The sequence below is a fragment of the Ahaetulla prasina genome, chromosome 5 (genome assembly GCF_028640845.1).
Source record: "Ahaetulla prasina isolate Xishuangbanna chromosome 5, ASM2864084v1, whole genome shotgun sequence".
Taxonomy (NCBI): domain Eukaryota; kingdom Metazoa; phylum Chordata; class Lepidosauria; order Squamata; family Colubridae; genus Ahaetulla; species Ahaetulla prasina.
The window spans coordinates 63,739,044-63,764,131 of NC_080543.1; the positions used below are offsets into that span (position 1 = coordinate 63,739,044).

The 25,088-nt window shown below is 39.4% G+C and overlaps 1 long non-coding RNA gene across 1 annotated transcript; it reads right to left on the bottom strand.

Annotated features, from left to right (window-relative positions):
• Positions 1-17,873: 17,873 nt before the first annotated feature.
• Positions 17,874-25,067, bottom strand: LOC131200102 (uncharacterized). Its single transcript, XR_009155502.1, has 3 exons — positions 25,015-25,067; positions 18,535-18,639; positions 17,874-18,091 (listed from the first exon to the last, which is right to left on the bottom strand). It is a non-coding gene; the product is annotated as an uncharacterized LOC131200102 (long non-coding RNA).
• Positions 25,068-25,088: the final 21 nt, after the last annotated feature.

Genomic DNA, 25,088 nt, shown 5'->3' on the forward strand with positions numbered 1-25,088 from the left:
CCTCCAACCGGTGCAGCAAGATACCATGGTCGATGGTATCAAAAGCCGCTGAGAGATCTAATAGAACCAGGGCAGAGGAACAACCCCTATCCCTGGCCCTCCAGAGGTCATCCACCATTGCGACCAAAGCTGTCTCCGTACTATGCCTGGGCCGGAAGCCGGACTGGAACGGGTCTAGATAGACAGCTTCATCCAGGTACCAGGGAAGCTGCCATGCAACCACACTCTCTACAACCTTCACCACAAAGCGAAGGTTGGAGACTGGACGATAATTTCCCAAAATAGCTGGGTCCAGGGAAGGCTTCTTTAGGAGGGGTCTCACCACCGCCTCTTTCAAGGCAGCGGGGAAAACCCCTTCCAACAATGAAGCATTTATAATTCCCTGGAGCCAGCCTCGGGTCACCTCCTGTGTGGCCAGCACCAACCAGGAGGGACACAGGTCCAGGAAACATGTAGTTGCATGTAACCTCCCCAGTCCACGTCCTCGAGAGCCACAGAATCAAACTCATCCCAAACAACCTCAACAAGACGTGTCTACGTCATCTCACTTGTATCATCGCAATTTTGGTCTAAACTATCCCGAAGCTGAACGATTTTATCGTATAGATAACCGTTAAACTCCTCAGCACGTCCCTGCAAGGGGTCATCCCGCCCCTCCTGATGAAGGAGAGAGCGGGTCACCCAAAACAGGGCGGCCGGGCGGTTATCTGCCGACGCAATGAGGGTGGAAACGTAAGAACGTTTCGCCTCCCTCAATGCCACTAGGTAGGTCTTAGAAAAAGACCTAACTAGTGTCCGATCAGCCTCAGAATGGCTAGACCTCCAGGTACTCTCTAGGCATCTTCTCCGGCGTTTCATCTCCCTCAGCTCCTCAGAAAACCAAGGAGCCAATTGAGATCTACGCCAGGTCAGAGGCCGCAAAGGCACAACACGGTCCAAAGCCCCAGTCGCGGCCCGTTCCCAGGCCGCAACCAGTTCTTCAGCCGTGCCGTGGGCAAGATCCTCAGGGAACGGCCCAAGCTCCGTCCGGAACCTCTCGGGGTCCATCAGGCACCTGGGACGGAGCCAACGCATTGGCTCTGTCTCCCTGCGGTGGTGAGCGGCGGTCCAAAAGTCCAGACGAAGGAGAAAATGATCTGACCATGACACAGGTTCCTTCACTAAATCTCCTAATTCCAGATCATTAAACCACTGTCCAGAGATAAAAATCAAATCTAGTGTGCCTCCCCCAGTGTGTGTAGGGCCATCAGTTACTTGAATCAGGTCCAAGGCCGTCATGGAAGCCTGGAACTCCTGGACCGCCGTTGATGACAAGCCAGCCGATGGCAAGTTGAAATCCCCCATGACCAAAAGTCTGGGAATCTTAACCGCCACCCCGGCAAGCACCTCCAGCAGCTCAGGTAGGGCTGTAGTCATGCAGCAAGGAGCCAGGTATGCGATCAACAAACCCATCTGATTCCTCTGGCCCCACTTCACAAGGAGAGATTCACAACCAGCTATCTGAGGCACAGTGGACTCCCTCGGCTCTAGACTTTCTTTAATCACAACCGCCACCCTTCCACCCCTACCTTGGGCCCTCGGCTGGTGGAATGCTCGGAAACCCGAGGGTATAGTTCAACCAGGGGTACACCTCCCTCTGTGCCCAACCAGGTCTCCGTAATGCCCGTAAAGTCCGCGGACTCCCTCTGAATAAGATCACAAATCAGGGGAGCCTTATTAACCACGGACCGGGCATTGCACAGCATCAGCCGAAGACCCAAACTCTGAGGGTCTTGGCCATCCGGGGAACGAGTAAGGACTGAGGGGCCGGAGCACATGATCGCTTTTAAACAGCGAACACGTGCTCCCAGAGAACGATGTGGCCCCTCGCCTCCGCCATATCTGCCTCTCCCACTTACCGTACAGATGGAACGACACTCTACGCTCTGAACACCCCCCTGCCCCCGCCTTCGGACCAGATAGAGTAAGGCCGTGAGCACACGCTGGGACTAGACATACCCTCCCCGACAGGTTTCTCCCCCTACCCGTCTCTACCCTCCCCCCTTTAAAAAACCCCTATTTAAAAACCTATTTAAAAACCCCCAGAGGTTCTTCTTCTTCGCATGCCACCTCTCTGGGTCCCAAGACCCTTCGTTAAGGCAGGCCCTCGATAACAAAGAGGGCCATTCCTGCGAGGCGGGGGAACCTCGCAGTCGTAGAAGTTCAGCAGATGAATATTTCATGAGAAATTATAAGTAACAGCAGGAAAAAAAAGGGACATCCCTGGTCGGCGCAGTAATTGTTATTAAGTGGTCATACACCATCTCCACTGTCTGCTACATCCCTAATAGATTGTTAACTGTCCACAAAACGACACCACAGGGACCAATAGTGCCATCTCTTCACTGATGTCACTGAGCCACGAAAAGAAGAGCCGCAGATAAAAATTGTGGCCGGGAGTCGAGCCTTGGCCAAGAGTTCAGGCCGGGAATCAGCAGATGACTATCATGGCCAGAATGTCAGGCCCCACCATTAATGCCGCAGATGGTAATTGTGGCCAGGAAAACAGGCCAGACCAGGCTGGAGGGCTGTCCCATGCCCCAAAATGGCCGCACGGCCCCCGGGCCCAAAGTCAGAGAATAGCAAGAAGCCAACCGGTCCAAGGACTCAAAAAGGGATCCCGCAGGTCCATATTAATTAGGCCAAGCCTCGCAAAGACAGCATCGAGGATCAGGCCGCCGGTGGGCCGCTGATAGTAATCGCAGTCCGGTGCGCCACTAATGATATCGCGGTCTAAGGGCAGAGCCTGGACAGTCGGGAACCAGGCCAATAAAACGGCCGGTAATCAGACAGATAAAGATGGAAGTTCAGCTGATGGATTCCGCCCGCTAATGCCGCCGTTGATAAATGCAGCAACAAATTTCGCCCACCAATGCCGCCCATGGCTAATGCCGAAGCCGCCCATGATTAATGCCGCCGATGCCGAAAGCAGAAAAAGATTTCTAGCCACCGATGTCCTGCATGGCCAGAAATCAGCTGGAACCAAATTCCGCCTGCCAAAACCACCTGTATCCAGCGCCGCTGATATCCAAGCCGCTGATGACGGAAGCGGCGAACATTCTAGTCGCCGATGTCGAGCGCGGCTAGTAGGCAGCAGTCCGGCCAAGCCATTTTCAGCGGACACCGTTCCGCGCCCCCCCAAAATGGTTGCCGCCATCCGCTACCCATCCGCGACTCCGGCCTCGTTCCCGGCAACCGAGGATCCAACGAGGCCCAAAGACCTCTCCCTCGGTTGCCGGTATGATAGAATCCGAGGCAGAGGGCTCAGGCAGCTCGATGGTCAGCGTCTAAGGCATCTCAGCCCAGGAAAACCCTGCCTGCCGTCAGCATGAAATTCAAATCGCCGCCATTCTCGCGCATGCATAAAAGAAGAAAAAGAAGGCTCTCAAGACCAATGGAAATAAAAAGAAGGCCATTGCATGCTGGACCGAAGCTGTGACAGCCATTGGAAGGAAGCATGGAAGACTGACTGACAGTGCGATCGATCTGGGTGAGAGATTTCCAACTTTGAATCTTTAACTTTAATGGAAGGGAAAACCTCTGGAAAATGTTTGGTGAAAGTGGGACCCAAAAAGAGGAGGTGGGATTGTTTTTTTCTTTTCCACCTCCTGTGAAAAGCAGCCATTTAAGAGCCATTTAAAACAGGAAGTTAAGCTAGAGAACTTTTTAGAAAAGAGTGAAAATATTTTGCAATTAAAAAACTGGACTGAGCACTTCAAATACAATATTGAATAATTCAGAAGCTTTGGATACTACAACATTTGGATATATAGATCTGTCTTTTTTATTCTATTTTTTATAAAATCTGAACCAGAGTATACTGTATAAAAGGAGAAAGAAAAAGAGGAAGAGAGTAGCAGAGCCACAGTGCCACCTACAGGCAGAAGTGGAAGCTGAGACCTATAAAAGAGAAAGAGGAAAAAATCTATAAAGTACATAACTTTAAGAGACTGTGAGATTGGAGATAAGAACTGACTGTCAGAAAAACAATTCTTGTGCTATAAACTGTTTAGACTGATTAACTGAGATAGAGAGTGAAATACTGAGAACTGTTATATTTAAACAGCCTAGCTCTTGGAACTCAAATGGAAATATAAACAGCAAAATACTTCCCTTTCTCTCTTTTTTTTCTCTGCTCTGTGAACTCTATTTGTGGATACAACACAATTGGTAATTGAATTTTAGGGCTTGGTGGGCCTATGTGGACTACAATCTATCAATTTATTATCCCTCTTTTTTTTTTTTTTTGATAATAAAGGATTAGGGTCTGAAGAACCTGAAGAAAACAACAAGAAGGGTGGGGCTAAAAGATTGATAACCTTTGGGTTATAATCTATATATTTTTTCTTCTGTGCCTTTTTTCTTTACTCTTGGATTACAATTGACAAGCTTACCCTTTACTTTTTGTGGATTATAAATACCAAAATATTTTAAAATGAGGAAAACACCACCAGCACCATTGGAGCAGCAATTTCAAGGCCATCGAGGCAGAGGACTTTGGATGCTATATTACAGCAAGAGAAGACAAATGTGATGCAGATAGAATTAAAAGGAATGATACAAGCTCTGCATGATGATGTTAAGGAAAGAATGGGGAAAATAGAAGATAAATTAGAAAATGTTCAACAAATGATGGCAAAAAGTGAACACTACATGAAGAAAGTAGAAGAGAAAGTTGAACAAATGGAAAAAAGAGTGGAAGAAGTTGACAACAGACTTATGTTAGCAGACAAAAATAAAAAAGAACAATAATATCATTAGAGATGGATAGGACTGATTATTACCTGCAGTTCCAGAATATTGAGGAAGAAAGGGGAGAAAACCTAGCGGAGACAATAACAGAGCTGCTGGCAGATGCCTTAGAGGTGGACAAAGAAAAAATTCTTACAGAGATTGATGAAATATTTAAAGTTAATACTAGATATGTGGCAAGAAACAGATTTCCTATAGAGGTGCATGTGAGATTTACAAAAACAGCAATGAAAGCGGATGAAAGCTTTAAAGCAATGAACCTTTAAAATGCAATGGGAAGGAAGTGGTAGTCCTAAAACAGATTCTGATAGGAGTTAGAGAAATAAGGAAGGAATAACAATTCCTGACAAAGCAACTAGTTAAAAATGGAGTGAATTTCAGATGGCTGATACCAGGGAAAATATTGGTGACTTGGATGGAGCAAAGATATATCATATTTTTTGGAGCACAAGATGCACTCCCCCCCAAAAAAAGAGGGTGAAAATTTGGGTGCATCTTATACACCAAATGTAGCCCTGCCTACCAGTGGTGGGTTTCAAAAAAATTTACTACCAGTTCTGTGGACGTGGCTTGGTGGGCATGACAGGAGAAGGATACTGTAAAATCTCCATTCCCTCCCCAATCCAGGGAAAGATTACTGCAAAATCCGCATTTCCTCCTGATCAGCTGGGACTTGGGAGGCAGAGAATAGATGGGGGTGGGGCCAGTCAGAAATTTTACTACTGGTTCTCTAGACTACTCAAAATTTTCAGTACCAGTTCTCCAGAACTGGTCAGAACCTGTTGAAATCCACCTCTGCCACATACCCACTGCCCCCCCCCCTTTGGCCTCTGCTTCCCAGCAATTTACCTCCTGCAGCAAACAGCACAGCCCATTTCAGCTTCAGTACAGCCTGATTAGCACAAGCAGCTGATTGTTGGTTGGATCGGCCTCCCGACCCTCAGCTGTTTCAGGCTGCAGGGATTGCCATTGCCTTTTGCCGTGTGGGCCTCCGCTCTTTGCTGCAAGGAGACAAATTGTTGGGAGGCAGAGGCAGAGGCAAAAAAAATTTCTTGTGCTAATTAGGCTGTGCTAAAAATGAAAATAAAACTAAAGCATGCTGTTTGCTGTTTGCTGCAAGGAGGCAAACTGCTGGGAGGCAGAGGCAGATTTTTTTTCTTGTTTTCCTCCCCAAAAAAGGTAGGTGCATCTTATAGTCCAGTCTGTCTTATACTCTGAAAAATATGGTAGATTGGATTCCATAGAAAAAGTAGAACAATTTTATGAGCAATATTTTGGACACGAGGAAATGAGAATAAGAGAAAAAGAAGAGGACAAGTGATGAGAGGAAGCTATAGGAGAGAGGAATATACAACAAAAAGAAGATGAAAGTGATTTGGAGGAAATAGCAAAAAGAGAAGAGGCAAAGGCAAAGAAACCAAGAGAAATAAGAGCAACTAGAACTACAAAACCCATCTATAAGTAAACCATGGAAGAAGAAATAAAATTAACGTCAATTAATGTAAATGGACTAAATTCAGCAATAAAAAGGAAAAAGACTTTCAATAAATTAGAAAAATTAAAATTAGACATAATCTGCTTGCAAGAAGTTCACATTAAAAAACAACATAATAAAATATTGGAATATCCCAAAATTGGGAAGTTATACATTTCTTTATCAAAACAAAAGGGGAATAGCCCTTTACGTAGAAGAAATGCTAAACAAATTTTTATGGATGAGGAAGAGAGGATTTTGATGGTGGAGATAACAATAAACAGATACTCTTAGTAGCAATATATGCACCAAATACTAATCAAGAGGACTTTTATGGTAAACTTCACAAGAAAGTAATAGAATTGGAGTATGAAAACATATGTATATTAGGAGATTTTAATGCAATTGTGGATGTGGAATTGAATTACAAAACTAGAAATGTAAAAAAAAACAAACCAGGAAGACACTTCCTAAGGCTTTCTTTAAAATGGTGGAAGAACTAGATGCATGGTGAGAGATATATCCCAAGGAAAACTAATATTCATTTTACTCAAATAGGCATATGTCTTCATCAAGAATAGACATGATATGGATGTCAGCAGAGTTAAAATCTAATATACAAGAAATAAATATAGAAACAAGTAACTGGGAGGATTATAATCTGATAAAAGTAGTATGGAAAGGACAAAAAAGGAAAATAAAATAGACGTTGAAACAAGCACTATTAAAAGAAAAGGAATTTATTCAATTTATGGAAAGAGAACTAGACTTTTTCTTTAAAGAGAATAGAAAAGAAGAAACATCATTACAAAATGTATGGGATACAGCTAAGGCATATATTAGAGGATTAACTATATCATACATGGGAAAGGAAAACAAAAAAGAGAGATAAAATCAAAGGATACTAGAAGAAGAATACAAGAGACTAGAGATAGAATTACAAAAAGATCCATACAAAAAGAATATAAAAAACCAAATAGAATTAAAGAAACATAAGCTTAATCTAATAGATAAAGAAGAATTAGCACAAAAAATTAGAAGTGCTAAACATTTTTTTTGAAAATGCAAATAAACCAGGAAGATGGCTGGCATTTGATACACCAACTAGTGGATGATGGAGGAATTCTTCACCATCAAACTAATGATAAAAAGAAAATGATTCAAAACTACTATGAGAAATTATATGACCAAGAGTTAATCTCAGAAGATAAAATAAAACAACATTTAGAAAAAGCTGAATTACCTAAAATACCTGAAACAGTGAAAGCAATGCTAAATGAATGCATATCGATGATGAAATTAACAGAAGCAATCAAGAGGCAAAAGAGTGGAAAAACACCAGGTCCGGATGGATTGCCAACAGAATTAAATAAAGACTTACAAGGTACTTTAAGTATTCAACGAATTTCTATTCTATTAGAAGCGAAAGTACCAAATTCATGGATGGAAGCAGTGGTGGGATTCTGCTGGTTCTAGGCGGTTTGGCCGAACCATTTGTTAAATTGGTGGCTCGCCCCTTCCCTTGCCCCGCCCCTCCCCACCTCTACTTAATGGCCTCGGATCACACCAGGGGTGGTTCGGACTAGATCCGGGGATCTGGTAGCGATCATGGCGGATGGTTTGGAGAACCGGTAGTGATGGCTGCTCGAGGCTCCACCCACCCGCCCAGTTGTGTTTTTTAAGTAATGTATTTTTATTATTTTACTACTGGTTCACAACAGTCAGTATCTTGAGGAATCAGTAACTAGCCATTATCAAGCAACGATCATAAAGCTCAAATATACAGTTGCAGCATGTCATCAGGTTACAATGCTGTAGCGTCTCTGTAGATTCCCCACAAGCTATAATTTACTAGTCCTTTTATACATTGGCTACAGAGCTCAACCAATCATGCTTGCATAATGCAGCACAGCCTTAAAGCAATATCATGCCTTTCTTTAAACATACATAGTTAGTTTATATATTACCTGGCCAACTAGTTAGGCAAATAACAATTTCCTGACAGATATGCCGTGCAATCTTTGGGAAATATCTTTTGAGGCAGAAGAAAATATCTCTTTTACAACTTGGATTCTTTTTCCAAGGCGGTGTTTCTCAACCTTGTCCACTTTTAAGATGTGGGGACTTCAACTCCTAGAATTCCCCAGGGACTGGGAAACTGGGAGTTGGAGTCCACACATCTTAAAGTAGCTGAGGTTGAGAAACCCAGTATTAAAGGGTCCAAATATGTCTGTAAAGCAGGGGTGAAATCCAGCAGGTTCTGAGAACCAGCAAATGCCACCTCTGGCTGGCCTCAGAGTGGGGTGAGAATGGAGATTTTGCAGGACCCTTCCCCTGGAGTGGGGTGGGAATGGAGATTTTGCAGGATCCTTCCCCTGCTGCGCTCACCAAGCCATGCCCACCAAGCCATGCCCACCAACCCACACCAGTTTGAAGAAAGAGATGAAGGAGAGAAAGAGAGATGAAGGAGAGAAAGAGAGATGAAGGAGAGAAAGGAGGGAGAAAGAGATGGAGAGAAAGAGAGAGAGGGAGAATGGATTTGTTCTGGTAATTGGTTTAACAAGCATGGCACTGAAAAAGTGACTTATGACCGCTTTTCACATGAACGTTGCAGCAAACTGTCATTAGGGCAAAGAAGCTATGTCACATAACCACCTGGCCACGCCCACCCGGTGCACCACAGTTGTGACATGAGTGACATGGTTATTTTTTTTTTTATTAAAAAGTTTTACAAAAAAAATTTTTTCCCATATCCACCCCCTCCCCCTCCCTTCCCCTCCCTCCGCCCTCCCCCCCAGGACTTCCCAGAACCGAATATAGGGTATAAAATTAACAATCATAAATTAAAATACAACATAAATCATAATCCATAGTCACTCCTTTCTCTAAAACCTTAACTCCCCTTCCAGAAACAAGAAAGTACATTCTTCTTCCAGTCCATTATATATCAGTCCATTCCACTCCTAAAGTCTTCAGAATCTTCTGATTAAATTCGTATTTCTTCTTCAATAAAGTACATTGTTTTTAGTATCCAATCTTCATCGATCAACGCCAAAACAACTTTCCATCTTCCAATATTCATCAGGAATTCTTCTGTAATATCTTTCTTCCTTAAACAGTCTCTCAAGAATAATTCATATTTCCAACTTAAATTCTTAAATTTTACTGTCCAATCTCCAAAAATAAACAATATTCTATCTTCTCATATCTTTGGTATCATTTACATACATCAAATAGCATTACTAATATTGATATTAAACCTATATTGTATCCACAATATGTCAATTATAATAATTAAAATCTTCAATTTACCTTACTTATATCAAATAACATTATTGAAATTACACCTATAACTTATATCCAAAATATATCAATTATAACAATTAAGTTCTGTTTAACCAAATAACATTACATCCATAAACAATTTCTCAAATATAATATTTAATCTAAATTCATAAATTTTACTGTCTATCCTCCAAAATTAAACAATATTCCCTCTTCCCATTTCTTTATACCTCATATATATCAAATAATACCCCTAAAATTACACATTTATATCCAAAATAAATCATTTGCAAAGATTATCCATAATCAAATTTAGTAGAATTAAACATTCTCCCTCCCCTTATCTTCTATCTTACACATTTTCCACCATCTGCTCACCAATCAACTTATCTAGCAATAAAGGATTTCCAATTTTTAATACATTGGTATAGAAATCTCTTGCTTTGAAAACTGTATTAAGAAAATACTTTCTTCCTTTATAATTCACTGTTAAGCCAGCTGGAACCTCCCATCTAAAATATATCTGATGTTTCTTAAGCTCATCCACTAAAAAGGCAAATTCTTTTCTCTTTCTTAACATTTTAGGAGGAATTTCCTTCATCATTATTATATCTTGTCCTAATATTTGAAATTTATTTTTATAGAATGCTTGTAAAATTCCATACCTAATCTTCTTAGTTGTAAAATAAATAACCACATCTCTCGGTAAACGCTTCTGCCTTGCCAACCAAGAATTAACACGATAGATTTTTTCAATATTAACTTCAAAATCTTCTGGTTCCACTCCATCTATCTGAGCAAAGGCCTGAGTAAAAATCTCTTTTAAATTTTCCTTTAATCCCTTCACCCTTATAGTATATTCCATTAATCTATATTGTAATATAACCCTTTCTTCATCTGCCCTATCCACCTTAACCTGAATATCATCTATTTTATTTTCTAAATTCAAATTAATTTGATTCGTTTGAACTTCCTCTTTTTTCCTTTGCAAATCTAAATTAATTTGGTTAAGTTCTTCCAGTCTTTCCTCTGTCTGAATACTAGATACCAATAATGGCATAATTGAATCCTTTACCTTTTTCATATCCCTCCTCTGCTCTTCCACCATATCTTTAAAATCCAATATTTCTTTCTCCATTTCATTAAATTTTTGATCTATTTCTAAAAGATGAGCCTCCATAAGTTCCTGTAAAAAATTCCTTAAACCTTCCTTGATATCTTCTTTTAATTTCCGTATCTGAGCTGAAGAAATTTCCAAGATTTTAGTAGTAATTAATTCTGTTTGCTTAAAAGCCATTTTTAAATGGCTAATCTACCAAAAAAAAAATTCAATAAACGTTTCTTCTTAAACACTGTAATAAATGTAAAGTAGGTTATGGTCTACTTTATCAAATGCTTTACTGAAGTCCAAGTAAATTATATCGACAGCATTCCTCTGGTCTACTAATTTTGTCATTTTGTCAAAGAATGCGATAAGATTAGTCTGGCATGATCTGTTTTTGACAAACCCATGTTGGCTTTTGGTTATTACTTTGTTTGCTTCTAGGTGTTCGGTGATTCGTTGCTTGATTATCTTTTCCAGAATCTTCCCCGGTATTGAGGTCAGGCTGATAGGTCCTGGATCTGTTTTTTTTCCTTTTTTGAAGATGGGAACTACATCAGCTCTTTTCCAGTCCTCTGGCAGCTCCCCTGTGCTCCAGAATCTTTGAAAGATATAGTTCAGTGGTTCTGAGATCACGTCTGCCAGTTCCTTCAGAACCTTGGGGTGTAATCCATCCGGTCCTGGTGATTTGAACTCGTCTAGGGTAGACAGGTGTTCATTTACCATTTTCTTCCCTATTTTAACTTGTGTTTCTAATCTGTTTTTTGTGGTGCTGTTTTTGATAGGTTGGATTGTTTTTTCCTTTTGTATAAAGACAGATGCAAAATATGAGTTAAGTAGATCTGCTTTCTCCCTGCTGCTTGTCATCTTCTTGCCACTTTCTCCCAGCAATGGGCCAATTGTTTCCTTGACTTTTTTCTTGTTTCTAACATGTTGGAAGAAGCTTCTTTTGTTATTTTTTACTTTTGTCGTTAGCCTTTGTTCATTGTGAGCCTTAGCTTTCCTCACTTCATCTTTACAGGCTCGGGCTATTTGCTGATATTCTGCCTTAGTTATTTGCCCCTCTTTCCACTTTTTATATTTGTCCTTTTTGTCTTTCAATTTGTCAGATAGTTCTTTATGCATCCATGCTGGTTTCTTTTGAGATCTATTATTTTTCTTCTTCATTGGTATTGTGCTAGACTGGGCTTTTATAATCTCACTTTTCAAAATTTCCCAAGCTTCTTGAGTCGTTTTCCCCCTGAGGATTCTCATCCATTGAATCCTTCTCAAGCTCTCTCTAAGTTTATTGAAATTAGCTCTCTTAAAGTCCAAGACTCTAGTTTGACTTTGTTCTACTACTTGTATTTGCTTAATGTCGAATTCCAATATTGTGTGGTCACTTGCCCCCAAGGTTCCTGTAGCTTCAACACCTTCTATCATTTCATCTCTGTTAGTGAGAATTAAGTCCAATATGGCTGATCCCCTTGTCGCCTTCTCTATTTTTTGGGAAACAAAGTTGTCTGCTAGGTTTGTTAGGAACCTGTTGGATCTTCCACTTGGTGCAGAGTTTGTTTCCCAGTTGATGTCAGGGTAGTTAAAATCCCCCATTACTACTGTGATGTGCTTCCTACATACCTTAGTTAGCTGACTAGCAAAAAGTTCATCTACTTCCTCTGTTTGGTTGGGTGGCCTATAGTATAGACCTATGGCAATATCGTTATCCCTCTTATATTGACCCAAATACATTCAAGATGATTTTCATCATTGTTGTGCTCTATTTCTGTAGAGATGTAGTTATTTCTTATATATAGTGCAACTCCACCTCCTCTTTTATTTGGTCTATTTCTTTTAAATAATTTATATCCTCTAGCTGTATGTTCCATTTGTCAGTTTCATCCCACCAAGTTTCCGTAATGGCAACAATATCATATCTACCCTCATTTACTTGGTTCTAATTCACCCTGTTTATTCCTCATACTCTGTGCATTGGTGTATAGACATTTGAGTCCATTTGTATTGATCTTGTGTTTACTGTCTACATAACCTGTGTTGTCTGCCCCTACTTTCTTGCCACCTGTTGGTTTAGTGCACATGGTATGGCACTCACTGTTAAATGCTTGGTTTTGCTTGATAGCATGGTTGATAGTCTTACCCATACAGACATCTATGTTACATGCACTGATAACCCTTTTAGTTTTCGATTGCTGGGGACAGAAATTTTCTATATCAGTTAATTCTCTGTCCCCACTGTTCAGTTTAAATGTTTATCCAGAAAATCTGTGAATGTATTGCTGAGTAACTCAGTCCCTTTCTTTGATGGATGCAATCCATCTCTTTTGTACAATTTTTCATTGGACCAGTTGCAGACATCATGACTAATAAAACCAAAGCCTTCCCTTTTACACCACTCCTTTAGCCACACATTAAACTCCACTACACGCTGGCCTTTACCTTTTTGTTCCTTATGTACTGGTAAAACCTCTGAAAAGTTAAGCCTACAACCTATGCTATTAAGTTCATACCCTAAGCTCTGGAAATCATTCTGCACAGAAAGCACATCCTTTTGGGACAGATCATTTGTGCCAAGATGTATAATAGCATCAACATCAGAATCCTTACTGGCATTCTTGACTATCTTAAGAATACGCCTCTTGTCTCTGCTGGCAGTAGCACCAGGTAGACACCTGACATCTTTCAAAACCTCCATATCCTTTCCTAAATTTACATCCCTTACAATTGAATCACCAATCAGAAGGTGGCTTCTCTTTTTGGATACCATGCTCTTCTTGTGTGACCGATCTGTAATACTTGATACACACTTTTCCAAAGTAGGTTCACACTTTTCCAAAGTAAGTTCTTCATCTTGAACCATAATCCCTTGATTGTTTGAGTTATCAGTATCACAACTACCTTGATCTGTCACTTTAGTGTTCCTATTTAGGTCAGCAAGGGCACTATATCTGTTATACTGGGACACTGTAAAAGCTTTGTGTTTATGGTTCACAGCTCTCACCCTGCCAGATCCCACGGTTGTCCATACTGCCCTTTTCCTGCAGGATCTTTGTGGTAGAGGGGGCTGATGGCTCAGCAGCTGGAATGGCTGAATTGGGTACCTAATTTCTGCTTGGAGAGCATAGATTAGAGATTCTAGATATGTAATCTGTCCACGTAGACTGCTAATTTGTTTACAAAGAGGACAGTACCCAAATTTGAAAAGAGTACTGCGAAAGACAGCTGCAAAACAAGTATTGCACTGAACTAAGCCAGTCATTTTGAATAGAATAAAATCACAATCTCAAGTGGACCAACCCTGAATATATTATTGCTATTTTTGATTTATAGTGATTAGATTAGATTCGCGTGCCGTTAGGTGCGCGGGTTGTGAAAATGAGAAAGAAATGAAGGCAGTTTCCCAGCCCCAATTCCTCCTTAAAGCAGCAACTCTACTCACGTGCTGCTCTGAAGCAAATCAGGAAGAAATGCAGGCAGTTTTCCACCCCCAATTCTCCTTAAAGCAGCAACTCTACTCATGTGCTGCTCTGAAGCAAATCAGGAAAAAATGAAGGCAGTTTCCCAGCCCCAATTCCTCCTTAAAGCAGCAACTCTACTCATGTGCTGCTCTGAAGCAAATCAGGAAAAAATGAAGGCAGTTTTCCACCCCCAATTCTCCTTAAAGCAGCAACTCTACTCACGTGCTGCTCTGAAGCAAATCAGGAAGAAATGCAGGCAGTTTTCCAGCCCCAATTCCTCCTTAAAGCAGCAACTCTACTCACGTGCTGCTCTGAAGCAAATCAGGAAGAAATGCAGACAGTTTTCCACCCCCAATTCCTCCTTAAAGCAGCAACTCTACTCATGTGCTGCTCTGAAGCAAATCAGGAAAAAATGAAGGCAGTTTCCCAGCCCCAATTCCTCCTTAAAGCAGCAACTCTACTCACGTGCTGCTCTGAAGCAAATCAGGAAGAAATGCAGGCAGTTTTCCACCCCCAATTCTCCTTAAAGCAGCAACTCTACTCACGTGCTGCTCTGAAGCAAATCAGGAAGAAATGCAGGCAGTTTTCCACCCCCAATTCTCCTTAAAACAGCAACTCTACTCACGTGCTGCTCTGAAGCAAATCAATATATACTTGGTTTCAATATGAGCAACTACGTGCTAGATGGAAGGAAGATCAGAAAATTGGTATAGTGCAGAATGAGGAAAATTTGGTAAAGCAAATTAGAAATCAGTCTCAGGAGCATATAAAGAGATTGTATAATGTGTTACTTGAAATAGATTCTGAAAGGGACTTGGTAAAGGACTGTATGATAAAGTGGGCGCAAAATTTTCAGGAGCCAATATTATTGGAAACTTGGGGAAAAAATTGGGTTAGAAATGTTAAATTCACGCAGGCACAGAATTTAAGGGAAAATTTTTATAAAATGTTTTATAGATGGCATTTAGATCCTAAGAAACTATCGTGTATGTATCCAGATATGCAAGCAAAATGTTGGAGATGTAATTGTCATGACGCTACATATTTTCATATTTGGTGGACTTGTAAGGGTATTAAGGCCTTTTGGATAAAAATTTGGTGGATTTTACAAAATGTTCTGAAAAAGATAAAAGTTCCTGCCGCAATTTTTTCTGCTGGGAATTATTACGGACTGTACAGTAATTGAGACTAAATTGATTTTAAATCTAATAACAGCAGCAAGATTACTGATAGGTCAGTATTGGAAGAAAAAAGAAGTACCCACAATAGAAGAATGGATATTGAAAGTTGCTAATTTGGCTGAGATGGCGAAAATCTCAGCCTTTTTGAAAGGCAATACGCAGGAAACATACTTAAAGAAATGGAAAAAATGGATTGACTATATTCAAACCAGATATCAGACTAAGAGTTATCAGACTGCCTTTGAATGATTAGGATGTATTATTTCTGATTGTTTTGGGGGAAGTTAGGAACTGATGAGAATTGTAGGAGTATAACTGAGTTGGGAGGGAAATTTTTTTAGCATATGTTTGTTTTATTTTTAACTATACCTTGTGTTTGTTCCAGGAAGTTGTGGGGGGAGGGGGGTTTGTGAAGGGAAGGGGGAGGGGGGAAAAATTTTGTAAAACTTTTTCAATAAAAAAAAAAAGATTGGAGCGGTTCACATTAAGTTTAAATCTATTGTGTGCTCGTGTATTGTTGTGATTGAAGCTGAAGTAGTCTTCGACAGGAAGGACATTGTAGCAGATGATTTTATGAGTTATACTCAGGTCATGCCGAAGGCGGCGGAGTTCTAAATTTTCTAAACCCAGGACTTCAAGTCTGGTGGCATAAGATATTTTGTTGTGATCAGAGGAGTGGAGAACTGTAAAATATTTCTGGACACGCTCAATTGTATTAATGTCCGAAATGAGGTATGTACTTTCAATTGTATTAATGTCCAAAATGAGGTATGTACTTTCAATGGTTATGGATGAAAGGTGACTAGTTCAGCTCCTTTTGTGAAGACTCAATTTGTCTCTATGTGCAGTATTGAAGTCACTTGGGATACTGAGATCGGTGGCATATAAATTTAATTAAAAAATATTATTATTTATATTCTGATATGGTATCCCAATAAAAGGAATGCAATAACCTTTTTAAATATTCAAATTATTCTCCCACAAACAAGATTGTAAAACACAGAAATTATGACAAAACTTAAAAGTTTTTATTTTATAGCATAATCTGCAAAGAACAAGAATTCCACTGTGCATCTCCAACAGCAGAAATGTAGTAAGCACTTCAAAATTGTGCAAAATTCAGGCTTTCCTAGCCAATGCTCTAGAGACCTAGGGTGGCATATTTCCTTGAAATATTTTGAATTGAATTGAATTGAATACTTTATCTGGCCAAATATGTGTAGACACACTAGGAATTTGTCTCTGGTACAGAAGCACTGAGTGTACTTGCAAGCAACAGAGAAAATCATCATCATCATCATCATCCCAATAAAAGGAAGAAATAAAAAACGTAATAAAAAGAATTACTGCTATAGCCACACACTATGGGTTGATATACTACACATTAGAAAGAGCTATGAGAATTAGGTGTTTTCTTTTCTATAACAAATTTAAGTAATTGGTAATAAGAAAAACACACTTTAAGGATCTGGTTTGCACATTACATTTAACCATGGTTCAACTGGTCAGATTCAGCTCTGCTATGCCATAATCCCACAAACACTTGGAGCAGTTGTAAGGGTTCCAACTCAGATAAGAAAAAAAAATCTTGATGCCAATCTGTAGTATTCTTATTATCCACTTTACATGTCATTTTCCATATAATTAGGGATGGAGGGAGGTTATTAATGAATGTTTTGGCTAATAGCAATTTCAGAACAATTTAGAGTAAGAAATTATCAAAATAAAAGAAAAAGTGCTTTAAATGCTCATTAGAGGAAATGCTTTTAAAATACTACTTTTAAAAGTATATTGCCATCACTCCTGTGTATCTTGTATTTGGTTTTGTGTTTTTTGACTAGAGAAAGAAATTGTGCAGCTACTCTGTCCATCTATTGCCTCCGTATGAAATCGCTACAGACATAAGCATCTCTAATGTGTCTGCTATTGATGCACCGCCGTGATTTGTTAAATTTGCATTCTATTTTTATAGATTCAAAATGAATTACAACTTACATAAAATTCAAATTAAATATTACAAGATAAAAACTAATGATCCTGCCCTTCCCCTCAAAAAGTGAGGAAGGAGGAAAAAAAATGCTTTGTGTATATAAAGGTAATTGTCAACTTATGACCACAGTTGGAACCAGACTTTCCACTGCTAAGCAAGGTGGTTATTAAATCAGTTATGCTACATTTTATGACCTTTTGCCATGGTTAAGTGAATCACTGCAGTTGTTAAGGGAATCATGCAATTGTTAATGAATTTGGCTTCTTCCATTGACTCTTTTTGTCAGAGGCCAAATTGCAAATGACAATCACGTGACCCATGGATGCTGCAACCATATATATAGATGCCAGCTGCCACACAACCAAGTTCTGACCATGTGACCATGGATATGCTATAATAGACACAAGGGCAAGGGCTGGTCATCACTTTTTTCAGTGCCACTGTAAAATTAAACCATCACTAAATGAATGCTTGTAAGTCAACGACTACCTGTATGTATGTGTGCATGACTATATCATACATACTGTCAGATATGCCTTCTTTCAGTACTCAAGAAAGAAAAAACACAACTCCAATTCCGTAGAGAAAGGTACTTTTACTGAGTATGAACTGATTGCAGTCAAAGAAAAGCAAGGTCTGAGACAATAGGCGCAAAAAACACAGATAGGAAATGTCCCCAAAACCCTCCCCCCAAAGGTCCAGTTAGGATTATCTAATCCACAATCCTCCGGGAAATTGTGTGGGGTGCAGTTTCAGATGGCTCCATCCTTCTGGTATGCCGGGACGGTTGGCCTTGACTGGTTATCAGCACACCAGCTGCAGAGAAAATGCTGAGGGAAAGTTCCTCCAATCTTCCCCCTGTACAAGACATCTCCACCAGCTCACTTCCCCCCACCCCCCCAGCTTCCTCCATAACTAAGACAGCTCCCCCCCCTCCCCGGTTACAATGGCAGCACAAAGCAAGTAATCAATATGAAGCGGAGGCTGACACATACTTGCCTGTTATGCTACAATATTCTATTTGAGGGAAAGCAATATTAAGTTGTATACCGAAATAGAATACTGTACTACTACTAATAAAAAATAGTAAGTCAATGAAATTGAAGACAAAGAAAAGGAAAGAGAGATATGATATAAAATAAAGGAAACAGAGCCAAATCTTGATTAACTGATACCATTCACTGTATCTTTTCCATATCTTTGTATCCTTCCAAATTATCCTTTCTTTCACCTTGTCCATATATCACTCCTCACATTACCTTTTGAACTTTGAACTTCTCAACTTTCTTTTAAGATTTCTTCATCCAACAGTGACTTTCTTAGGTTCTCTGCAAATCATTTTTAGGCTGAGAACATGACATTATCTGCATAAAAATAATGTAAACATTCACATTCCCAAAATACCTCTAACATTACAAGAGTTCATTAGTAATTATCCATTAAACAATCAAAAGGACATTACATACCCATGTCTTACTTCTTGCTCAATGTATAATATTTACTAGGTGTTTCAGTTATTCTTACACATGTAAAAACTTCCATTGTAGATTGGTCATATCATATTCAGCAGCTAAACTTCAACACTATATTCACACAAAACATCCCACGATTCAAATCTATTCATTTCATCATATTCTTTCAATACATACTTTCTCACATTCATACATTTTTCAATAACTTGCTAAAGAGCCAAAATTATACACCCTGCTTTGCAATGCATTGGCCGACTTTTCTTGTTATCATTTTCTTGTTCATCATCATCTTGTTACATTTTCAATTACAATTTATCCAAAGAGATGCATTTAAACTGATCCCTCTAAAAATTAGACATTCATTTCAGCAATGTTTCCCTTTGTATACTGGCACATTGGCAGCATTTTTTTCTTAATTGGCACAAATGCACAGTTGTTTGATAAGCCATGTAGCCATTCCCATAAGCAAAACCACGTCTTAGCTGCTCTTGGATTGTGACAGATTATAAATATTGAAGATTAAATAAATAAATACTTCAGTGTTTTTCCACTTATATCTGTTACATTGTTTTTCAAGATTTTCTCTACATATATATCTTCTTCATCATTTTTTTTGGATATTTAATTTATATTTCATCTTATAAACTTCAACATATCACTAACATTTTCATACAAACGTCTAAAATATTCCTTGTATTATTGCCCCGCTTCAGTTCAGTTTAGACAATTTTATCATCTTTATTTTTAATTCTATTTATTCTGTTGGAGACACTTCGCTTAGCCCACTTAGATTGTCTCCCCCCAAATTTGATCTTTCATCAAAAATTTTCTGCATTTTCTCTACCTCTTTTAATCTTACCTGTTCCTTGTACTTTGCAATTATTATTCAATATATTTATCTCCCTTTTGTTCTCTGCCACATTATTTTGCCGAGCATCCTTTTTATATTCCACATTACTGTAACTACATATGCTTCTATGACAATCTGAAATTCTTTTTATTCAGTTCTAAAAAGATTCTATATCTTGTTTATATACACTTTCTCTTTTTATTGGGAAATTAATAATATTTTACATACAGGACCACTGTCAACCCTGAGGTCATCTTTTCCTTTGGATCTGCCACACTTAATGCTGTGGGAAACTGGGAGGGGGGATTGTATAGAGTTGGTGGAGATATTTAGCCATAATAATATTCCTTTCTCGAGAGTCAAGGATATTCGGGCCTGTACCTTGGCGTGACTGAAAGGCATCTCCAGTTGGGACAGTGCAATGATTCAACCATGTGATGGACATGTGGGTGCAGGGGAAGGGACTTTGACTTTTTTTGGGGTGAGGAAAACCTGGAAGCTTTCCGATTTGGGTTTTCCCAGATGTGCATATATGACATCTCTAATAAAATGGAACTTTAAGGAACTTCTAGCCTTGGAGTCTTCTTTTGTTGGGGCGTTACTTGGACCCCTTACAACCAGTTCTTGCTTTTTTTTCCACTATTCTCCACAAAATCAGACCAATTGGTTTCCAAACAGCTGTATCTTTTTTCATACTTTTATTAAGACACATCATAGCATGAACTATTTTTCTTTTCTTTAATAAATTAAATTTATAAACTCCTCTTACATTCTAAGTTATCTCTCATATACTATGATCATCACTAGATGGACCATAGATATTGGACCTCAGTGGTCCGTTATGGCTCTTCCAAATGATACTTCACATAACACTTTTTAAGGAAGAGTACATGTGCCTAATAAGTTACAAGGTTCCATTGTTCCCATGTCATCTGCAATATTTCCTGCTAAATAATGACAGTGCTAGTTTGTTTTGCCAGATTTCATCCAGTATGTCATTTTACCATCAGATAGTTGATGTTCTTTGTTGAAAGCTAGTCGGTCCAAACTACAAATTACTTTCTAAGATAAAATAAAATGGACAGATGCAGAATTTGGGTTTGTGTTTGAAATTGAAAAGGTGCTTCAGAATGGTCATGGATATACACACTGCATCTGTTGGTTTATTCTGTAACCTGACCAACTAGGGGATACAGTATATGCAGTGAACTGACATATGCATAGGATCCAAAAGGTGAACATATGATGCTGAAATAAAAGAAACAGAAAGTTGCTATTACAGGAGTAGACTTCTATTCACCCTGTACATTGCTCATGTCAACTTGTACATGTATACCTTTTACATGATGGCCTTATACATTCCCTTTCCTAGAACAAAACAAACGATTCATTGTTGCCAGCAATGGTAAAACACAAATATACCACTTTTAATACATAACATATCAGCTGTATGCCACAAGATTCCCAAACTTTATGATACAATAGCTGCCCATTGCAGGCTTGCACAGACAAAGTAGGTCTAATTTATTTTTTATGTGGATTCTTCTGTTGCTTGCAAGTCCCAGAATGTCCAGAATCCTGGCTTAAAATGAGAGCATAACTTTGTTGTTGTTGTTAGTTGCGAAGTCGTGTCCGACCCATCGTGACCCCATGGACAACGTTCCTCCAGGCCTTCCTGTCCTCTACCATCCTCTGGAATCCATTTAAGCTCAGGCCTACTGCTTCAGTGACTCATTGTCACCTCGTTCTCTGTCATCCCCTTCTTCTTTTGCCCTCACCTCGTTCTCTGTCATCCCCTTCTTCTTTTGCCCTCAATCTTTCCCAGCATTAGGCTCTTCTCCAGGGAGTCCTTCCTTCTCATTAGGTGGCCAAAGTATTTCAGTTTCATCTTCGGGATCTGGTCTTCTAAAGAGCAGTCAGATCTCCTCTAGAACTGACTTGTTTGTTCGCCTTGCAGTCCAAGGGACTCGCAGGAGTCTTCTCCAGCACCAGAGTTCAAAGGCCTCAATTCTTTGGCGCTCAGCCTTTCTTATGGTCCAACCTTCACAGCCATACATTGCAACTGGGAAAACCATAGCCTTGACTATACGCACTTTTGTTGGCAGGGTGACGTCTCTGCTTTTTAGTACGCTGTCTAGATTTGCCATAGCTTTCCTCCCCAGGAGCAAGCGTCTTTTAATTTCTTGGCTGCACTCCCCATCTGCGGTGATCTTGGAGCCCAGGGAAATAAAATCTGTCACTACCTCCATTTCTTCCCCATCTATCTGCCAGGAATTGAGAAGGCCAGATGCCGTGATTTTAGTTTTCTTAATGTTGAGTTTCAAGCCAACTTTTGCACTCTCCTCCTTCACCTGCATCAAGAGGCTCCTTAGTTCCTCTTCGCTTTCTGCCAGTAGAGTGGTATCATCTGCATTCTGAGGTTGTTGATATAACTTTATGAGAGCATAACAGTAAATAATGGCTTAATAAACAAAAATGTGAAACATTCCCAATGTCTCTGAATTATCTTTTTTCCATACCTTCTGATATCTTTTGTACAAAGCTCTGCGTATATTGTCCAAAATTATTGTGTGGCTTGCTTCTTCCTAATGTGGTATGTAAATAATCATATATGGGCTTAAAGTGCTTTGTGAATCTAGCCAATTGCTTTATATAACCAATTGTAACTAAACAATGGCTTAATGTAATTCATAAATCCAGACTACTATGCAACACATTTTCTTTTCTTTTTGCTTCAATTGTTGTGATAATAGAAATGGTCTTACACTGAATTAGTCCATACAAGTCAGCATTATCAAGCTCATTTGAATAACATCCTTGAATTCTAACTATATTCTATATTCCATATTCTAACTATAAATTTTGGTGCTCAAAATCTTTTTCACACATACAGGAGTCCTTGACTTAAAACCATTTATTTAATAATGGTTCAGTTATAATGGCCTCAGAAAAGAATGACTTATAAAGTTATGACCACTGCACTATCCATGCTGTGGTCACATGGTCTCAATTTGGGTACTTGGCAACTGACTTGCATTTATGAATTAGAGCATGTTGCAATCATGTAGCCATGATTTATGACCTTCCCAGCCCACTTTCAACAAGCAAAGTCAATTGAGGAAGCCAGATTTCCTTAATGACTGCAGTGATCTCCTAAACAAATGTGGTTAAAAATGGTTACAAAATGAGGTCCTACCATATGATGACTTCGTTAACAACATCCACTTAGCAATCAAAATTCTCGTACCAATTGTGGTTGTAAATTAAGGACTACTGATAGTACAATATCAGCCATTAGGTGTATGCATTCTTGAATCAAGTCTGATTTCTAGTGGATGCAATGTGGATGTTGCTTTTATGCAACAATACAGAATAGGCTTGTCTGCCCCCCACCCCATTCTTCTTTATATATATTACCTGTAGAACTGGTAAGGAAGATATAGAAGTAGATCGTTTTTAGGATCAACCATCAACAGTACAGAAACTAGCAGTCAAGAAACAGAGGTAGTCCTCAACTTATGACAATTGAGCCCAAAATTTATGTTGCTAAGTGAGACATTTGTTGTGAATTTTGTCCCATTTTACAACCTTTCTTGCCACTTAAGTGAATCATTGCAATTATTAAGTTAGTAACATGTTTCTCAAGACCTCAGGACACTGCAACCATCATAAATGTCAGCCAGTTGCCAAGCACCTGAATTTTGATCACATGACTGAAGGGATGATGTAGTGATTCAGTGTGAAAAACAATAGTAAGTTACATTTTTCAGTACCATTGTAATTTCAAACGGCCGCTAGACAAACTGTTGTAAGTCTAGGACTGCCTATACATCACAGACTAGCACTTGGTGGAGCAATCCTGAAGGCCTTGTAAAAGGTATTCAAATACTGATGTGCCTTTAACTACAAAGATCAAAATAGTACAATTCATGGTATTCCCTATGACACTCTTCAGAAGTGAAAGTTGGACTTCGAAGAAGCAGGATAGGAAGAGTACTGATGCCTTTAAAGTTGGTGTTGGAGAATACTTCTGAGAATATTGTGTATAGCCAAGAAAACAAATCAACACAGACCTTTCACGCAAGGCACAACTGACTAAGTTTAAATTATCCTCCTTTGGACACATTATGCAAAGACCTAATTCACTGAAGAACATTTTATGCTGGGAAAGGTGGAAGGAAAGAAAAAGAGAACCAACAGTAAAGGTGGATGGACTTTTGCAGTGGTGATCGGTGCACCACTGAAGACCTGAAAATTTAGGTTAGGAGCAGATTGTCATGGAAGAAATGTATGTGGTTGCTAAGACTTGATGGTACATAATTAATCGCTTTAGAGCCAAGGATTTCCAAGTGATTTCCCATCCTGGAAGTAGGTGATCAAATTGGAATAGGACAGTGAATGGATAAACCAGAATTTCTACTTGTCAATTCAGCAATGCTATTTCACTATTCCTTTTAAAAAATTAGATTCTTACTCAAATTGAGAAACAGGATGTGAGAAGCCCCCCACCGAATGAAATATTTTGGGAAATATTAAAAAGGCAGAATATTATATTTCCCTAAAGGAGAAATGGACAAATATGCTTTAAAGACAGAAAGCAGACCCCAAGCAGACCCCAAGCATAGCCCACAGAAGATGCCAGCATTAAGAGTTAAAGAGCTTAATGAAAGAGGAAGACAAGTATCAAGATAGCTCTATTCATAAGCAAAGCAAACACTGCAGGCAGAAATCCATTCAAGACAGAATATTTCAAAACTCCTTGGCAGAATGGTAGGATTAGAAAGCAGCCCCTCACCCAAGATCCATCATAGAACGAGTCATTAGCCACAATAGGAATTGCCCAACACCCTTTCAGAACACAAGTCTCTTCATTGCACTACCCTCAGAACAGTTCAAACTTCAAAGTCACATAAACCTATAAAGATCCATCCACTCATTCAACCATTTGTTCAGCTGACCCAGAACTGCACACTGTCTGTGGTTCTATTCAATAAACCAATTTTCCAAACAGCCTTCATGTTGTTTCCAGCTTCTTTCTCCCAGCTTGGAACTGAACCAGATGGATTTTTCTTCCAACAAGGGGAAAATACACCAGAACAGAAAAGAATTAAACACAAAAACTTGGCAATTAGCAATTCTGGTTATAGAGCAACAGCTAATTTTGCTAGTTTTCCTTTTGTACCTTCCTTTAGTTTCTCGAGTAAACAAAAGGACTTGCTGCTCTCGCAAAAACTAGTCAACTATCATTAAAAAAAACACACCCCAAAAACACTATGACGGAGATCTCTCTTTCTTCCTATGCCTTACTATCCGATATCCGTACACCCGAAGAAGCCATACTCGTTTTTTCATCTTAGTTTAGGATACCACTTCAATGTCGAAGCCTTGCCTGGAAAGCAGCTACGAGAAAAACCCACCCGCTTGAGAAAAGACAGCAGTATTGGCCACTCTTTTTTCCTCTTGCTGCTTTATGACGTCAAAGCATCTGCTT